Consider the following 20,247-nt stretch of genomic DNA (forward strand, 5'->3'; position numbering starts at 1 on the left):
GATCGACTGAACCCTAGGACTAATGGTGAAAGCAAAGCTATACAGACAAAATCTCACCCAGAAGCATATACATATACACTCACAAAAAAAGGAAAAGAGGAAAAATTAATATATCCTGCTTCCAAAGTCCACCACCTGAATTTGCAGGTATTCAACAGATGCAGGCACATCAAGTTGTTTGTGGAGCTTTAATCTGCTGCTTCTGAGGCTGCTGGGAGAGATTTCCCTTTCTCTTCTTTGTTCGTACAGCTCCCGGAGTTCAGCTTTGGATTTGGACCCGCCTCTGCGTGTAGGTCACCTGAGGGTGTCTGTTCCCCGCCGAGACAGAACGGGGTTAAAGGAGCAGCTGCTTCGGGGGCTCTGCCTCACTCAGGCCGGGGAGAGGGAGGCGTACGGATGCGGGACGAGCCTGCGGCGCAAGAGGCCAGCGGGAAGTTGCAGCAGCCTGAGGCGCGCTGGGCGTTCTCCCGCGGAAGTTGTCCCTGGATCACAGGAGCCTGGCAGTGGCGGGCTGCACAGGTTTCTGGGAGGGGCAGTGTGGATAGTGACCTGTGCTCACACACATACTTCTTGGTGGTGGCAGCAGCAGCCTTAGCGTCTCATGCCCGTCTCTGGGGTCCGCGCTGATAGCCGTGGCTCGCGCCCGTCTCTGGAGCTCGTTTAGGCAGCCCTCTGAATCCCCTCTCCTTGCGCACCGTGAAACAAAGAGGCAAGAAAAAGTCTCTTGCCTCTTTGGCAGCTGCAGACTTTTTCCCGGACTCCCTCCCGGCTAGCTGTGGTGCACTAACCCCTTCAGGCTGTGTTCACGCTGCCAACCCCAGTCCTCTCCCTGGGATCCGCCCAAAGCCCGAGCCTCAACTCCCAGCCCCCGCCCGCCCCGGTGGGTGAGCAGACAAGCCTCTCTGGCTGGTGAGTGCTGGTCGGCACAGATCCTCTGTACGGGGATCTCTCCACTTTGCCCTCCGCACCCCTGTGGCTGTGCTGTCCTCCGTGGCTCCGAAGCTTCCCCCCTCTGCCACCCGCAGTCTCCGCTCACGATGGGGCTTCCTAGTGTGTGGAAACCTTTCCTCCTTCACAGCTCCCTCCCACTTGTGCAGGTCCCGTCCCTATTCTTTTGTCTCTGTTATTTCTTTTTTCTTTTGCCCTACCCAAGTACGTGGGGAGTTTCTTGCCTTTTGGGAGGTCTGATGTCTTCTGCCAGCGTTCAGTGGGTGTTCTGTAGGAGCAGTTCCACGTGTAGATGTATTTCTAATGTATCTGTGGGAAGGAAGGTGATCTCCGCGTCTTACTCTTCCGCCATCTTGCCCAGACCCCTAGGCGAATTTTTATTTGTATTCTTTTAACCTTTCCCCCTAATGATGACTTCATTTCCATATATCAACAACCCCCAAAACTTCCCTCAGGCTACCATTTGCAATCAATCTGAGCCCCTGTAGCCCCACCCCCTGCGCCAGTGTTGTAATTTCTTTTCCTACGTTTGATTTGACTGTACTAGACTTTGACATATGCAATCATTTAGTTTTGTGTCGTGTGTCTGGTTTCTTTCACTCAACACTTCTTGGAGATCTGTCCTTACTATTACGTGCATCAAGAAATGAATTAATCATTTTTACTTGAGAGTAATGTTCCAATCTATAAGTGTACTAAAATATGGTTCTTTCTTATGCTGATGGAAATTTGGGTCATTTCTAGTTTGGAGATGTTACGATTAAAGCTGTTTTTATAATCTTTTTTGGACGTTCTCTTGGAACACTCATGAGTGAAATTTCTGGGTTACAATATAAATGTATATCTAGTTTTATGAAAAATCTGCCACACTAATTTCTAAAATTATACAGTTTACATTTCACGAGCAAACTATAGGAGCTCTATTGCACCACACCTTCACCAACACCTGAGGATGTTAAGCTTTTCATCAATTTTCCTACACAGTGGGTATGTAGAGATATATATTACGGTTTTAATTTGTATTTACCTAATGTCTAATAATATTAAGCACTGTTTAATGTACTTGCTAACCATTCAAATATCTTTCTTCGTTTAGTGCTTTTGCCTATTATTATTTTGTTTTTGTGGTGATTTATTATTCAGCTGTATTATCTTAATATGTATTCTGGATATAAGTAATTTTCCAGGCCTATGCATTATAAGTATTTTCTTTACCCTGTGGTTTGAATATTTATTATTTTTTATTTTATGGCTAGTGGTTTCAGGATCCTGTGTGAAAATTATTTGCCTACACCAAGATCACAAAGATACTGACTCTCCTCCCCCATATTTTCTTTGGCAAGCTACATATTTTAGATTTTACATTTATGCTTATGATCCATATCAGATTCGTATTTGTGAATGTTATTAGACAAATGCTGCCTTTTATGTTTTTCAATATCCTGCTCCATTTGTTGAAAAAGCTTTCTTTCTCCATTGAACTGCTTTGGAGCATTGGTTGAAAATCAGGTAAACATAATGTGTTTTAGGTCTGTCAGGATCTTCTCATCTGGTCAATCGATTTATTATTACCTTTATTATTATTATCACAGTATAAAATAGTATAGCTAAATGATATATGTCCAAAGTTTTTTTTTTTTTTCTAAATTGTTTTGCATATTATAAATCTTTCATAGAAAAATTTCATATACTTTTTAGAAAAACTTTGTAAATGTCTTTTAAAATATCATACTTTTGTGATTTTAATGGGTTTGGATTGGATCTAGAAATAATGTGAGAAATGCCATCAAAATTGAGTATTCCAATCCATGAACATAGTATATCTCTCTATTTATTTGGGTCTTTAATTTCTCTCAGCTATGTTAAATAGTTTTCAGTGCAGAGATTTTACCCATAGGACATTAAATTTCCCCCTCAGTATTTTATAAATTTTGATGCTATTTTTATAGTATTACTTTTCAATTACAATTATGACATGGAAAATACAGCATTTAATCTCTGAAATTAGATAGATCCTATTTCAAAATCTAGTTTTTCCACTTACTAGTTTTTTTTTTTTTTTTACCTTGAATGAGCATCTTAAATAATTTGTCTCCTCACCCATAAAATAATGAAAAAATATGCACTTGTAATGGTCATTTTAAATTCTGTTATTATTTATATTCCCCCAACTTTGGATTTGAATATCCTATATTATGAGTAGTGCCAAGAGGCAGAAATAAAATGACCAAATCATCACTTTCTCTTCTTCCTTGATTGTTACCGAATGGACATATAATCATTGCTTAGTCTGTTACTTCCAATCACCAAGCATTTTAACTTATTTTACAAGAAGTGAAGCAAGGTAAGGGGAATGGAGAATTGATTATGGCCACAAGGACACTGGAAAACAAAGTAATTTTGCAGAGGCCAAATAGCAACAAAGCCAGCAATGAGTCCCCTGTGCCCTGCTGGCAATGCAGTGGCTGGAGCTCTGAGTCTCTGTTCTCTCCAGAGGTACTTTGTGTTAGGAATGTGGCAGTGTCTGTCTGCTCAGCCTCCATTGCTCATGCTTCTTTTGTGAGCCTGGTTCTCCAAACTTTCCAGGGACACTATGAGACACCTTAAAACCTGGCAATAAGTTATATTTCTGTTTAAGTTAACCAGAGTCAACCTCTTTACAGTTAACCCTTGAATAACACAGGTTTGAACTGCATGGGTCTTCTTCAACACAGATTACTTCAATAAATATATTGGAAACAGTTTTGGAGATTTGAGGCAATTTTTAAAAACCTACAGATAATCCACTTAGCTCTCTCTCTCTCATAATTGAAGAAACTGTATATCAGCCTGTCATCACAGGATTTTTTTTAATGTAACAAAGTTCTCAGTACTGTATTATAAATGTGACTGTTGTATTGTATTCCATAAAAATTTTATAACAATTCACTGATTAGTGTATATACTAGGCTACTGTGAAGCAATCTTATCAATAATACTAGGCTACATAAAGCAATGATATTGCTGATTCTTTGTTATCAATGAATGGTTATACCTATAAATAAATATGAATTTCTTTTTCACATTATCTTTTTTTGATGTCTAGTGTTAGTAATATATATGACATCTACAACATTTGTATAATATTAGACAATATTGATGTAGATACTGACAGACTATTCATCTTGTAAATAGATGCCATAAACTTACAGTATCAATAAATACAGTACAATACTGTAAATGTATTTTCTCTTCCTTATAATTTTCTTTCTTTGTCTTCTATTTTATTTTTTAATGTATTTTTTTTGTATTAAGTATAGTTGATTTACAATGTTGTGTTAGTTTCAGATGTACAGCAAAGTGATTCAGTTATACATATACATATATCCATCCTTTTTCAGATTCTTTTCCTATATAGGTTATTACAAAATGTCAATTAGAGTTCCCTGTGCTATACAGTAGGTCCCTATTGATTATCTATTTTATATATAGTAGTGTGTATCTGTTAATCCCAAACTCCTAATTTATCCCTCCCTCTCACCTTTCCCCTTTGGTAACCATAAGTTTGTTTTTGAAGTCTGTGAGTCTGTTTCTGCTTTGTAAATAAGTTCACTTGTATCATCTTTTTTCTTTTCTCTAGTTTACTTTATTGTCAGAATGTAGTGTATAATACATATAACATAAAAAACATATTATTAATCTACTATTTATGTTATCAGTAAGGTTTCCAGTCAAGCCTGGGGGGAATCAAAAGTTGTAAAGTGATTTTCTACTGTGCACGGGTTGGCACCTCTAACTCCTACATTAATCAAGGGTCAACTGAAACCTTATTTCTGCTTTCATGATATAAATGTGTGTTGAAGTAAGTTATCACTTAGAATGCCCAGAAAATATATCATTTTTCATTGGAGATCTTATTGAACAAGTCACGGCCTAATTTATTTTCAGATTAAATAGTGTTTTATTCGAGAACCTGGTAGGAAAATTATTTCTCATTGTAATGAATAAAGTCAGTAAAAGTATAGTTACTCTAATTCTTCCCTTTTGTTTTGGGCCAGGATTTCAAGAGCCCTGGAAAGAGTTTCTGTCATGAAAATACCTCTGTGATTTTGAGTGGCATAAAGTAAATATCATGTTTCATTGAAACTTTTAACTCTAACAAAAGTGATTAACATGAGTCTACAGAGAACTTTGATGGCAGTTGCGAATAAACAAGAAAATAAAACAATTATATGGAGATCTAGCAGGTATATCATCTTGCTGGCTTTTTATTTATCAAGTATTCATTAAGTATATTTGTACCAAATACTGTGCTAGGCAACACAGTTCAAAGAAGAGCACAATTATTCTGACAGCATCTAACGGATACACAGAATATAACGAAGTTGGGAGGTGGAGTAAGATAAACATAGCCAGAATTTTGTGTAGAAAGAGTGCAAATTTTGAACACCAGAGGCCCTGCATAGGAGTCCCAAATCTTTTACTGGCTAGTTTTCTGATGTTGGTAAAGACATTTTACCTCTCTGAATTTTCCTTATTAGCAAATTGTAGACAAAAATATTATCTTCCTCACAAGGATACTGGTGATATTAGTTGAAATAACATGGACAAAAACTTCATATCCCAAATGCTTAATTACTACTATAGAAAAGGAATTGGGTATAGATTATAGATTACAGAATTAGAGTCATCAACAAGCTTAAAATCCAGTACTGCCAAGATAAATTCTTCTTCTATTAGAATAGATAACTATTCTAATTATCTAATTCTAAGTACAAAATTAAAATTATTAGATATTATATGTCTATTCTATGCTTTATGGCACATTTTTACATGTCATATATTTCAAAATATAGTCCACAGCTTTTCATATATATTGAATTCTATTATTTTATGAAGAGGAGATAAGTAATCAAAACCATCAGTTAATTTAAAATTGCACTCAGTTTTATACACATATTGGTCAGAAATACAGTCAGAGAGAGTATAATATGCTATACTCTCAAAGCCTATGTAACAGAATAAGATGGAGTTTTAGATCTCACCCTTTGTGTGTGTCCTTAGAAAAATTGGATTCAGTTGTTTTCCACTAACCAATTCTTCCTGCTAGAATTTTAAATAATATGCACAATAATTATTTGTGCATTATTAATGAACACCTTGTGAATCCAGGTGAAAACTGCAGGCAAGAATATGCCATGTCCCTGTGGGTAGGCTAGGTGGTCATTACATAATGATGGCCTGCTCCTTAAACAATGTCTGTGTGTGTGCCATGTTACTTCTCAGTTCCCAGAGCTCTTTTATGATTGTTTCATTTGACACTTAAAACAACCCTGTAAAGTAATGAATATTTTAATGCATCTTATTGGGGATTATGAGTGGTGAGTTTCAGAGAAGTGGTAGATTTGGTATACGAAAGGAATCATATCTCTTTCTGTTATACTACACTGCTTCCTTCTTGCATGGAATGATTATGATCACGCTTTCTAAGAGTGGTTTATTACAAACACTGCACATAAAATGCCTGTGGTGTAGCTCCAGGTTTTACCACAACATCGTTGTAATTTTTCTTTCTCTCCCCCCCACCACAAAGATATTTTAATGGATGGGTGAGTAAAGCAAAATAATATTCTGTTACTGCTAAAGGAAAATTAAATAATCATAATATTAGAAAGGAAAAAAGAGATGGAAGAAGGAGGGTGAGACAGAAAATTTGAGTAACCTGATCTCATTTAACAACTGCAGAGTATTAGTATGTTAAGCATATTAATCTAAAGTCGACCTGTTTCCTGATGATCTTTTCAGGATGAGGACCTTGTCACTAAATCCTTTTCCACTCTTTCAGAATTCTTTCAGAGTTTAGAGCCTCAGGTTTAGAACATACTTGGATTAGACCCATCTCTTAGAGGAGTTTTATGTTCAGTCAATCTTAGTAGAAGTTAAGAATAGACTATATTATATTTTAACATTTCTTCTAGCTCAGGGTTTTATGATCCTTTGGAGATTCATAATCTCCTATATCTATGACATTCCTTCGTATTAATCTGAGTTTTTCTAATTTACTGCATCCCACTAAATGCTGCCCTGGTGGTCTGAAAAATGAATGTGTGCACCCAACCCTAAATACTGTATTTATTACACTTACCACTACTCTTCTTTTCTTTTCTTCTAGGGTTATCTCTTGTGAGAAGGGAAAAATCTTTGTCAAAGAGCAGTATCAATTGAATTTTTTGTTCATCATATATTAGCCACAGAAGGTTAAGACTCCGTTTTCTCACGGCAGAAAGAAGGGGAAATTATATATACCTCCCAAGGTGCTAAATGACTTAAGGTAAACAAAACTTACATCAAAATATCTTGAACATATAATAAGAATTTCTAAATACTAAACGTATATATATATACACACATATATATATCACCTCTCTACATCCACTGAAGTTCAATTATGAATTAACTTTCAGATTAGTGTCTCTGCTATATGTCTGGTTCTCCTCACCTCGTATAATAGCCTCCTAATTGGTTTTCTCCTTTAATTTATGATTAAAGTGTAAAATTTAGTATAAAAATGCAGTTGCCCTACTTCATTATCTTCCATCTCTCCCCAGAAAGCCTACAATGTTAAATCCAGTTTGCTTAGGATAGCCAACAAAGCCATCACAATCTTGCTTAACTTGCTTCTCAAACTCATGTCCTGCAGCATTCCATATCAGCACTCATCCTTCTCCTACAAATATCTTTAACTGCATCCAACTACTGATTGTTTCTTAAATAAGCCATTTATGTGGCTTATAACATTACCTTCTGCCTATGAGGTCCTTCACCCACTTTTTCACATTATAAACTCCAAGACATTCTTCAAGTTTAGATAAAACATTACCTTCCTACTAACACACCATTGTAAAGCAATTATACTCCAATAAAGATGTTAAAAATAATAATAATAATATTACCTTCTTAAAACTCTTCAGCAGGTATTCTCTTCTGGGTTTCCATGGAAGGCTGTCAGTTTTGCTGGTGTAGTGTTTATCTAATTACAAAACAATCAGTTGCCTGTGGGCACACAGCTTTTGATAGTGAAAAACATGTCATTTCCCTCAGAAAGCAGTATCAGGGTCTACCTGACGTAGTCAAAGACATTAGTCTCTCTTCTGTGCATTCATAGTACACTGAATATACTTTTATTTTAACATTTAACTAACTTCATTCTTGGTTTACTTTTCTGTCTCTTAACCCCCCTCCTAGTTGCAGGTCTGTGAACTCAAAAACACTGAACTTATTTATTTATTTATTTATCGATCCATCTATCTATTTATTTATACATACATACATACAACAAACCAACATCTTGACACAGAGGAAACACACCATTAATGTTTGATATTTTTCATCTTTATCTGCAGAAAAATAAAATTTAACAAATTCCTCATGTGAGACTGTGTACTATTAAGTGATCACTTTGGAACATCCACTTCAGTTGGTTTGTTGTGAAAAAGAAAGAGAAAGGAAGAAATAACTTCTCCTAAACACTGTCCTATAGGAATCCAAACAAGCTACCCAGGAATTGTTAATTTCCTGTTTACTCACTCACTCCCTTATGCTTGTAACAGCTGCCTGTTAGTTGTGCATGTACATTGCTGTATATACTTGCAAATATGGTCCTTACCTATCTGAAATTTGATATGACCTCTTCAGTTTGACTGACGTGGTTACCATTTTGTGTTGCTGTCATTCTCAGTTTATTAGCATCTTCTGTCAGGCATTTTGAGGGGTGCAGGAGGTGGAGTCAGTAAATTTATAGCTCTTACTTTATTTTTAAATTTAGACCTTTCAGACTCTTGAGTGGTATCTGACTTATTATCTGTGTCATTCCATACATTACACATGTTCCAAGCACTTACTTCATTTTTTCTTGCTGTCTAATATACTTATTAATACTGTCACTCAGAGACAGTGAACTACAATGCTAAAGTACTCATTGTATTATTTCAATTTGTACCATGTATAGAAGCTAAAGTACAATGGACTAGCTACACTAGCCACGCTTGGCTAGCTAATGGAGATCCAGAATGAGAGTGGCATGTATGAACAGAAATAGTGACACTGGAACAACAGACTGGAATTAGTGAATCGTTCTCACTCTTAAATACATCGTGAGGCAGCCCCAAATATTTTCCATCTGTTTTCATAGGGGGATTGAAATAATAGAGAACACATTTTACATTTAAATTAAAATAAGGTATATTCAATATCCAGCTTAGTAAGAAAACAGTCATTGTTACTCAAAAATAGTACAAGCCCTTCTCTTTTTTCCTTCTCACTTTTTGTCCTCCTCTTAAAAATGTCTATTTCCATCCTTTCATTTTTCCTTCTTTCATTTCTATATCAAGTACTTCAGGATATTCTTTTTAGTGAAAAATATTATACAATGACCTGCAGGAAATACTGATTTAAACAAAATTAACCAACAAACAGAAAAGTTCTTTTCTTTAAGAACAACTATCGACTATACATGCATAGGAGTATATGTGCGTAGCAGGCGGTTTTCTTGGGAAGGAAAGGAGAGCAGAACAAAAAGTATAGTTATGATAATAATCACAATAGGTAATCGTTAACAGAGGATTACTATGCATAAAGAAATGTTCTAAGTGCTATACACGAGTTACATATTTAACCGTCACAGTAAAAGAATGTAATTAGAACCACAAAAGAGACAAACTGAGGGTTGCACAACTGTAGATAGGGAGAAATTATATTTATTTAAGGATATGATTTTGAAAGATTTCAGCAAAGATCTAACATTTGAATCTTCGATTAAGGGATGGATAATTTTTTGCTGGTAAAGAAGGGGTAGATAAGGAACTGGTTCTCAAACTAGACGGTACATACTTATCACTTTGAAATTTCATATAGAGATTCATATACTTCTGAATCAGAATCTTAGGGTGATGATGAGCATGGAGAGAGACAAAGGGATTTCTATTTTAACAAATGACCTCAATAAAGCAAACAATCTACAAGTCAGTGATGCTTGCAAACCTCTGGATTATGAAATAACCTGAGATGAGGCTTGACATGAGCTGGAATTATAATTAGTTGGGATGGAAGGCTTTTAGGTACATATAAGGAAGAAATGGTTGATACATCTGAAAAGATTACTGTCAGAGAATGAAGTTTTTGAATATAAAGCTACTATTTCTGACATTTATTTAAAATATTTTTTGAGAGCCAGTTTCTGTTCAAGGCTTTATGAATCCAGATATAATCAGGTAGATATTTATGTCCGTGGAATTTGCATGCTAATTAGGACAAACGATAAGCAAATACAAAAATAAGCAAGATTATCTTAGACACTAAGTGCCATAAGAAAGACTGAATGAGGAAAATGATAGGGTCATCAGGACAGTAATTTTTAGAAAGACTTTAAAAATGAGGAGCCATTCATTAAAAGATATGGGAAAAAGAACAGTCCGGGGAGAGGAAAAAAAATACAGAGATCCTGAAGCAGGGACCTATTTGACGTGTTTGAGAAACAGAATATATTGATTCAATTGGTAATAGGCCGCTATGATATACATTAATGACCGTTGACATTATTATACTTAGAAGATTAATTTGGGTGAAATATAAATATTGTAGAGTGTAGGGAGGGTACTGGAAAAGTCTAGCTGAAATTTATTTGCAGTATCCAAGGTAATAGGTAATAAAGTCCTTCCCCAAGCAAATGACCTTAGGAATGGCCAAGAGATATTTTCATTTCAAGAGATATTTTGGAGATTGAACTAACAAAACTTGTCTACTGATTAATATGAGCTACCAACATAAAGAGAAAGGTCAAAACTGGATTCAAAATTTTAAGTATGTATGATGTACTTAACAGTATTACCATGAGCAAAAAGTAAGGATTTTTGAAAAAGAAGGCAAATGAAACGGCATTTACAAATTTTGTTCTGATTATGTTAACTTCACTAACTGAGAATGGGAATGATGCCTTCTACCACTAATGTGAGTTATTTAAAACTTGCTTCAGAATAAGTACTTAATATATATGCCTTACCAGAAAAATTGTTATTCAGTTTGTCTGGATATCATATTCATTAGGCTTTACTTTTATTTGACCTGAAAAAGTACTGAATTAGAAAGTTTAGAGCCCTATATTCTTGACATGTATCTAGCTCTAATTATGCAATCTTGAGCCTGCCATTTTTCAGATATTCAATTTTCTAATTAAAAAGGGAGGAATAAACAAGAAGTCTTGGCTTATTCCAGCTCTAAAAATTTATGATTTTATTATTATTTTGACATTTTAGTTAACCTGTGAAAACTTTTGTCTTTAATGTTGTTCATGCAAGAATAAATTAATTGCCTTTTCTAAAGCATGTATTTATTCTCCATTCTTGGTGATTAAATACTCTCAATAATGTCCAAAGACACAGAAATAAAAATTAGAATTAATGACCAGGGAAGAGATATTCATGTGGCTATTCATAGCTATTTTGTATATTTTAAAAATATGTTGATTACGATATAATGACATTTCATCATGGGCAATCAGTAATAAAGATGTATAATCAAGATCAGTGTTATACTTAGGTGCTTCATACAGGCATCTCATAGCATTCTTCATATATTTAAACCAATACTTATTTCCTCTGGTGCTATAGACTAGTTAGTGTCTCCCCCCCCCAAATTTATATGTTAAAATCGAATCCCCAGTGTGATGGTAAGAGGAGATGGGGGCTTGGGGAGGTGATTAGGTCATGAATGAGATTAGTGCCATTACAAAAGAGGCTCCAGACAGCTCCCTCATCCTTGTACGATCTGAGGACACAGTGAGAAGACAGTCGTCTATGAACAACTAGGCTGTCACCAGACACCAAATATGCCCTCACCTAGATCTTGGACTTCCCAGCCTCCAGAACTGTGAGAAATAAATTTCTCTTGGGTATAAGCAGCCCAGATTGTGGTATTCTGTTATAGCAATTCGAAGACACTAAGACATCTGGTTATGTTTTTCTTGCAGTTATCATTATTTTGAGGTGAAACTACTTTAAATATTGATTCATACTTTGAAAATACTGGAAGAAACTGTTACACAATGGTCTAAGATCAGGACAGAATATCAAAAACACTTTTATTTGCATCTAAATTCTAAAACATCAGTTAGCAAAAAGTGTACTATGCTGACACAAGACAAAGAATAACTTTCATGAATTAAAAAGTTGAGACTAATTCTAAACTCTGCCAAATACCCTGGGCAAATCTTTGATGTGAGAGCAGTTCATTCTCCTTAAAGGTAAAATAAGGATAATTGTACCTGTCCCCTACCAACGGTGCAGTAAAATTAAGAGGATTAACGATTCAGTCTAGTGCTTTGAGGTCCTCAGAAAACAGCACTAGTAAGTAAAATGTGCCACCATTAATTGGGGCCTGTGGCATATATCTTAACCTCTCTTATATTTGCTCTCTCATCTGTAAAATGGGGGGATAATAACCTCTTGCCTTTCCTAATTAATCTCTATGTGGATTAATTAGTAAATGAAGGCCTTATAGAGCCTGATGGGAGAAAAATCACATTACTGACTAAAGGATCAGCAGTAGGCTATAGTTTTATAAATACATGCTCAGACTCATTTTTTTTTTAACTGGGTGTGCCCTCTACTTTGACAGTTTATGACTATTCTGCTTTGTATTCAGCAATTTAATCTATATGCACTTATATCAAATTCTTAATAAGCAAATTCCTGAAAACATGTCTTTTACTCTTCATTCTGTATGAATGAAACATTCTTTCATTATCCTCAACGTATCATTCAACAGGGAAACTGCAAGTTAAACATGATGTCTTAAAATTTCTCATCACAAGAAAAAAGAAATTGTAACTATGTATGGTAATGGATCTAACTAGGCTTATTTCAATGTATACATTGATCATTTTTCAATGTATACAAATATTGAATCATTATGTTATACACCTGAAACTAGTATAATGTTATACGTCAATTGTACCTCAATTTAAGAAAAACATGATTTCTCTGCATTTAATATTACTAATATTTAATTTTTTTTTTCTTGTGACCTCAATTCAGAAATTGCATTACTAGATTACATTTTCTAAAACGTGCACTTATGTTTATATTCATTAATATAAACTAAAGAGTAATAACAATATAAAACATAATAATAAATTTGTGAAAGTTGTATGTATTTACCACAACGTGATATTATATTATATTATTATATTAAACTACAACTTATTTTAATGTTTATTATGAAACATCAAGCAGACAAGAGCACCAAACTAATAGTCATTCATGTACTATTATCCAGATGGAGTAAATGTTTACATTCTGCCATGATAAAGGAATGTTTTTTCTGTTTCCTCTTCAAATATATCGCTTTTAAGTAAATACTTCTTCCACATATTAAAATGACAAAAATAAAATCTCCCTCACTTTCTAACTTTATTTCAAGATAAACTAGATATGCACACTCTTGAAAAGGTCATTTCTGCTAAGTAAAACTGTTATTTAGTATGTAGGATATCTGTTGTTTTGCATTCCAGTGATTATAAACCTATAAAAATGTGAATTTACATTAAAATTACTGGTAAAATATCCAGAAAAATAGTTTTTATAATTGAATTCATCTTGAGTAGCATTTAACTTTGTTTTTATTTTTTTGGTCTATAAATAAAACAGCTAACATGTATTTTCTTTCACATTATCATAGACTATGTAAAAATTAGTTAACTCTTAAGAGTGGATATTATGTTCTGAAACTTTTGTTCCGGCCAGAGCATGAAATTGTTGGGGTTTTTGAAGACCTTATAAGGATAGTTTTACCTAGGATGAAATTTGGTTTTGCAAGTGTCCTGTTGTGTTTCTACATTCACAGTTGAACAATCCCACATCACCTTAATTACATTACATTGGCTGCACAAGCAGAGTAAGATTTTATTTTCCATTTTCACAGAGTCAAACTGGCACAGTAATGAGACAAACTCACTAGGCAGGGAGGCCTTAATGTTGAATATGTTCTTCAACTATTCTTAAGATAATTTTCAGCTGATGTTACAAGAACGTTTACATGGAGTAAAGAACAATAACTCCAGTTTTCTATTTGCTCTATATCCCACAGAGCTCATCAAAAGAACTTTTCTTGAATCAATTCAACGTATTTAGAGTCAGATAAGAAGTAGTCACTAAAATATCAAAAAGTACATAGTACATACAATTCCTTTTTAATTTTATATTTTGTCAAATAAATAGTTTGAATGATATTACTATATCCAAAAAAGGAAGATCAGGCACTATGGAGAACATAATGGTTCCTTAAAAAACTAAAAATAGAGTTACCATATGATCCAGCAATCCCACTCCTGGGTATATATCTAGAGGAAACTCTAATTTGAAAAGATGCATGCACCCCAATGTTCATAGCAGCACTATTTATAATAGTCAAGACATGGAAGCAACCCAAGTGTCCATTGACAGATGAATGAATAAAGATGTGGCATACATACACAATGGAATATTACTCAGCCATAAAAAAGAATGAAGTAATGTCATTTGCAGCAGCATAGATGGACCTAGAGACTATCATATTAAGTGAATAAGTCAGACAGAGAAAGACAAATATCATATGATATCACTTATATGTGGAATCTAAAAAAAATTATATAAATGAACTTATTTGCAAAACAGAAATAGACTTACAGACATAGAAAACATAGAAAACTTATGGTTACCAAAGGGAATAGAGGGGTCAGGGAGAGCTAAATTAGGAGTTTGGGACTAACATGTGCACACTACTATATATAAAACAGATAAACAACAAAAACCTACTGTATAGCACAGGGAACCATATTCAATATCTTGTAATAACCTATAATGGAAAAGAATCCCAAAAAAATCTCTATGTATTACTGAATCACTTTGCTGTACACCTGAAACTAACACATTGCAAATTAACTATACTGCAACAAATAAATAAATAAACAAATAAATAAAAAAGGAAGGTCAAATCAATGATATCGGTGTTGGTGCTGACAGCAGATATAAACCCCTATTTAATATTCAACAAATAATTGTTAAATGAAATATCTTATTCAATTTTTTAAAAATACATATTTTATTTATTTTTTCTGGGTGTGCTGGGTCTTAATTGCGGCAGGAGGGCTTCTTAGTTGAAGCAGGTGAACTCTTAGTTGCGGCATGCATGTGGGATATAGTTTCCTGACCAGGGATCAAACCTGGTCCCCCTGCATTGGGAGTGCGGAGTCTTAACAACTGCACCACCAGGGAAGTCCTGTCATTCACTTTTAAGATTGCTTTTTGTTTCCAAGAATGAATCAGTCTATTTGATCCATTGATACTTTCATTCAAGTGAAAAGTATTTTCTAAGGTCAGCATACTAATTTATTGGGTTATGAGAAACAGAAACCAGTTTTGGTTAGCTGAGGCAACACGTGTATCTCGTGTGTGTGTGTCTGTGCATGTGTGTACTGCACACAGTGGGGTGAGGAGCTATACAATCTAGAGAATTATTGAACAATGAAATACTGGCAAAGCTTAGCAACCACTCAAAAGCATCTTTATATGTTAGGGACCAAGAGCATTTGAATTGGGGGGAAGAGGTAATTACTAATGCGCAAAAAAAGATTTCAAATGGTTACTCAGTATCTACTTGCCTATATGAGGGGATCTTTTTCCATTTCTAAAAGAAAGTTTGTTCTTTTGCCAAAGTGTATTTGGTCAGTTAAGATCTGCAGAGGTCAAGCTCAGTGTTAAATAGACAAAGCAAACTGGTCGTCAGAATATCAGATTCAGTTATTTTGACTTTGTCTACCAACTACAAAATTAGATCAACTATGCACAACTGCATCAGAGCTCAGCAACTGAAAATAAACTTCACTTGATTTATATATTACGAGGATATATTTAGATCTAGCTGCAGTGTGCTGTTTTATTACTATTATGAGTTTCAACTGATCATACTATATTTTTTAATGGTAAGTGGAGATTCTATTATGAAAATAGCATTACTCTTCTTTTTTTTATTTATAGAAATATCTTTTTATTAAGAGCATAAATATAGGAATCAGAGTGACCCAGCTTCTCTTAAAGCAATGCTCCAATTAATCTCTCTTGTGTTTGCTTCTGGATTGGCCTTGCACCTAATGTTTATTCCATCTGAAATAGGAGTTGTCCTATAATCATCTTTCACACTTTGTAGCATTTATCCTGCAGATTTGAAACTCTGGTTTCCACTGGAATTTTTATTCTATGTATCTAGTGCCATCTTCCATGCAACTTCCAGAGAGTCCATATAATTTCTTGTAGCAGACTTTCTGGATTTCTAGCATTGTTAAGTGTCTCTCTCTCTCTCTCTCTCTCCCTCTCTTTTTCTCTCTCCCTCTCTCTTTCTCTCTCTCTCTCACACACACACACACATACACACACACACTTCACACTTACGTGTTTCCCTCCTGGGATTTGGGCTGAACAATAGAAAGAAGGCAGCCAAGCATATCCAAATCTACTCTGTTGTGTTATGCAATTTTCAGTTGACCATTCTTTGATGTCAATATAAAATTTTGAATTTTATACTTCAGGTATTTGACAGTCACAGAGAAATTTTAAGTTTGGATCAGCATACTTAGATATGTATATCAGAAAGATAAATCTGGCAAATTTCGAGGGTCAGTCTGAAAAGCTTCAAGACTAGAGGAAGAGATATAGAAGGAAGCTCTTTAAATAATTTAAGTGAGAATTATTAGGGCAAAATTAAGGTCAAGTCACTTATAAGGAAGATTCCTATATAAGATATATTAAGCGGTTTGAATGCATGGGACTCCTTAATTAGATGTGGAGATGAAAGGAGAGGCAGGAGTTTAAGATGCCTTCTGAGTTTCTGTTTTAGATGAGGGAGCGGTTAGAGGCACCATTTATTAAGGTAGGGAATATAAAGAAGCGGACCAGGTCAAAAGAAATGTAAACTACATTTTGAATAACCAGTTTAGAACTCAGAACCAGTCATTGGGATGGAGATACCTACTTAAGGATCTTTAGGATATAGGTGTTAGTTGAAGTCAGAGGAATCTGTGAAGAGGCAAGAGAGTTTAGGTGGAGTAAAAAGAGAATCAAGGACAAAATGCTGGATGAAGAGAAATAATGGTTAAACAAAGAAGAAGAGGACAGAGAATAAATCTTCATAGAGGTGAAAGGAGACAAAGAGAACATAAGTGAATAATGTCATGAAAAAAAAAAAGACAAGAAAAAATCACCCAGGAAGTGGAGAGCTCTGTCCAGTCACATAGAAAGTACAGCCAACTCAAATGAATCTTCTGGATTGGGAATCAGAAAGGTGACTTTTTGAGCAGAATATCTGAATTGCATGGAGTAGTCAGGTAGGAGAATGAGTAGGGAGGGAGCTTGCAGAGATGGAACTCAGATAATTAATGTGAAGAGTTTGAGAAATGAAACAAAGGCAGAGAAACACTGAAACTACCAAATTAGAGCATGCATAGTCTTATGATATCACATATAAGAAAATATATAGAATTATTGATAGCTATGCTGAATAAAAATAAAATAAATATCAAATAAATATAAATACAATAAATAAAAAATAAAAAGCAGAATTTCTAATGAGTATTTGTTGAAAAGAGGACTACAAATTTAAATATCAAATGTTAATAATCTTCTTACTGGTGTTTGAATTATTTCCTGCGATGGACTACTTTGGGATAATAGAAATATCTCCAGAGAAATGCCATATCCATTATTGCTAGTCATACAGAAAGAACACCACCCTGTGCTATATGACATGAGGGATTTGGGGAGAAATCTAGGACGTTTATTAAAATGAGACAAGTATACATTGACTGCTTTGTCTGTTCTTAATTTGGCCAGTGTGTATCACTTATCTATTACCATAATAATACTGCATAACAAAAATCTACAAATTTTCAATGGCATATGACAATAAAAGTTCCTTTCTGCATAGAAATCTATGGGTCAGCTGGGTGGTTCTGCTGATATTTGCCTGGCTTGGTTAATCTCAGCTCATGGGTTTTTGCTCAGCTGGTTGCTGCCTGGTTTAGAATGGTCTCAAATGTGTCATTATAATCTCCTCTAAGCATTCATCATATCATTATAACAGACTAGCCCAGATATTTCCCATGGCAGTCACATGGAAGAAAGACAAAGTAAACACGTACAAGAGTTTTTTCAAATCTGTTTCAGTCAAGTTTGTGAGCTGTAATATTGACCAATGCAAGTCACATGTTCAAGCTAAGGGCCAGTGTAAGAGGACACTAGCAAATGGCAAGAAAACAAGGAGATGTGAAAAACTGGGGCAGTTAACACAATGAATCTATCACACAGCACCTTGCATATACCAAAATAATATAATAATACAAATAAAGTGTTCAGGAATCTTTGAAAAACACAAATGATTAAATAATTAGTTTTTGCAAACATAATCAGCAAGAAAGAAGCTATTACCAACCATCTGTACAAATGTACAAAAAAAGTGGGTGCCTAATACATTAAAAATTTGGTATACTTGTTTGACCCAAGTCCTATTCATATGAATATTTATTTTTATAAATAAAGCCTAATAAAATCTGTAGAAGGTACAAAGAGCTAGACAAACCCATCTGAACATTGGTTTTAATTTTTAAAATGAAGAAAATAATCCCACAATAGTAGCTGGATTATAATTTTTGTAAAAGATCCTGAAGAACTAAAAGTTTTCCACTCTGATCGTTTCAAGACCTTACTCCCTAACTCTTTCTCCCCACATCTCTTGTTGAACCCATGTTGACCAACCAACAGCTGGTACATCATGACCACAGTCTTACTGGCCCAATTTCTTGTCCACAACTAACACAACTCTGACCTTCACTATTGTGTCCTGTAAAATATTTAAACTCCTCATTTCTCCAGAATACTCATCTTTCAGCTGTTCTCAAATTGGTACATTTTAATAAAGGCATGAAATAATGTCCTTGGTTGTTTTTTCTCCTTCCACATCAAAAAATGAAAGAACATGTATCTATTTTAAATAGAAGATATCATAACATATGCATAGTTGTGCTATTGTAGAAGATATATAACAGCATCATTTTTGCATATTACATGAAAAACCATGATTTCAAATACACCAAGTAATACCAAATGAAATATACAAAGTATGATCTTATTGTATTTTAAAATTGGTTTATATGAATACTTAAATGTATCAAAGTATATATCTACACATGTATATAAATATGTGATAGACATAGATAGCTATGATGCCATATATAGAAAAAGTAACAGTAATTGATAAAAGGCAATTTTTAAATTTTTTCATTTGAGGAACTTCTAGATTTCCTCATGCATATAGAATGCTTTTACAGTTCATCAAACTTTATATATATATATATATATATTATATATATATATATATATATATATATATATATATATATATATATAATATATATATATATATGTATTTATATATATATATGTATTTATACATATATGGAGAGATATATTCTAAATGCATAAAATAATGTCTTAATTTGAAAAGTCTACTCATTCCAGCTTATCAGGTTTTTTGATAAGATATTTTCATTTATACTTACATAGATGTTTAAAACATAATTTGTAAATAAATGAATGATTGAAAGTATTAAAACTCAAACATGAAAATAAATGATTAGTTGAAATATTTTAAGCACAAGTATTATAGTAACTAATTGCAAAACTTTATTTGCTTAAGCTTTAGATTCAGTAATGTCTTTTTTTTTTTTTTTTTTTTTCATGGTAGGGGTCAAGCTCCAAATATCTTTTGCATGATGTTGATTCACATTTGATATTAAACATATGTGTTACCTTTAGACTTAAGCCAGAATATTAAAACAGTTTATTCCCTTATATTCAACCAGTGGACAAAATGTTTTGTATTTCTCAAGAAAATCAAACTCAGCATTGGTTACAATTTTTAAAATGGGAAAAACTATGTCCAGAACTGAGTTGTGAACTGAGCCACCTAATGAGAAGTGATGTTCCAAAATTAATCAAGTTCTATATAACCTATAACAGACTGATGTATATCCGATCGGATATAGAAAGATGCATTAATAAAATTTCTACAACCAAGATATCAATAATTGGCAGTATCAAGGAAGGCCATGCTTCTTTAAAATTTCTAGAGCCAAAATGAATATATGCATATAAAAGTTAAATCTTATATTTCAGACTTATGAAAATATTGTATAAAGCAAACAGTTAAATTAATGGTATAAAAAATTTAACTATCTCT

General features: G+C 34.0%; 1 pseudogene; it reads left to right on the forward strand.

The window, feature by feature from the left end:
* Positions 1 to 396: 396 nt before the first annotated feature.
* Positions 397 to 20,247, forward strand: part of LOC137751027 (ATP synthase membrane subunit K, mitochondrial pseudogene) — a 46,632-nt pseudogene continuing 26,781 nt past the window's right edge.

The sequence above is a fragment of the Eschrichtius robustus genome, chromosome 17 (assembly GCF_028021215.1).
Source record: "Eschrichtius robustus isolate mEscRob2 chromosome 17, mEscRob2.pri, whole genome shotgun sequence".
In the NCBI taxonomy this organism is placed as follows: Eukaryota; Metazoa; Chordata; class Mammalia; order Artiodactyla; family Eschrichtiidae; genus Eschrichtius; species Eschrichtius robustus.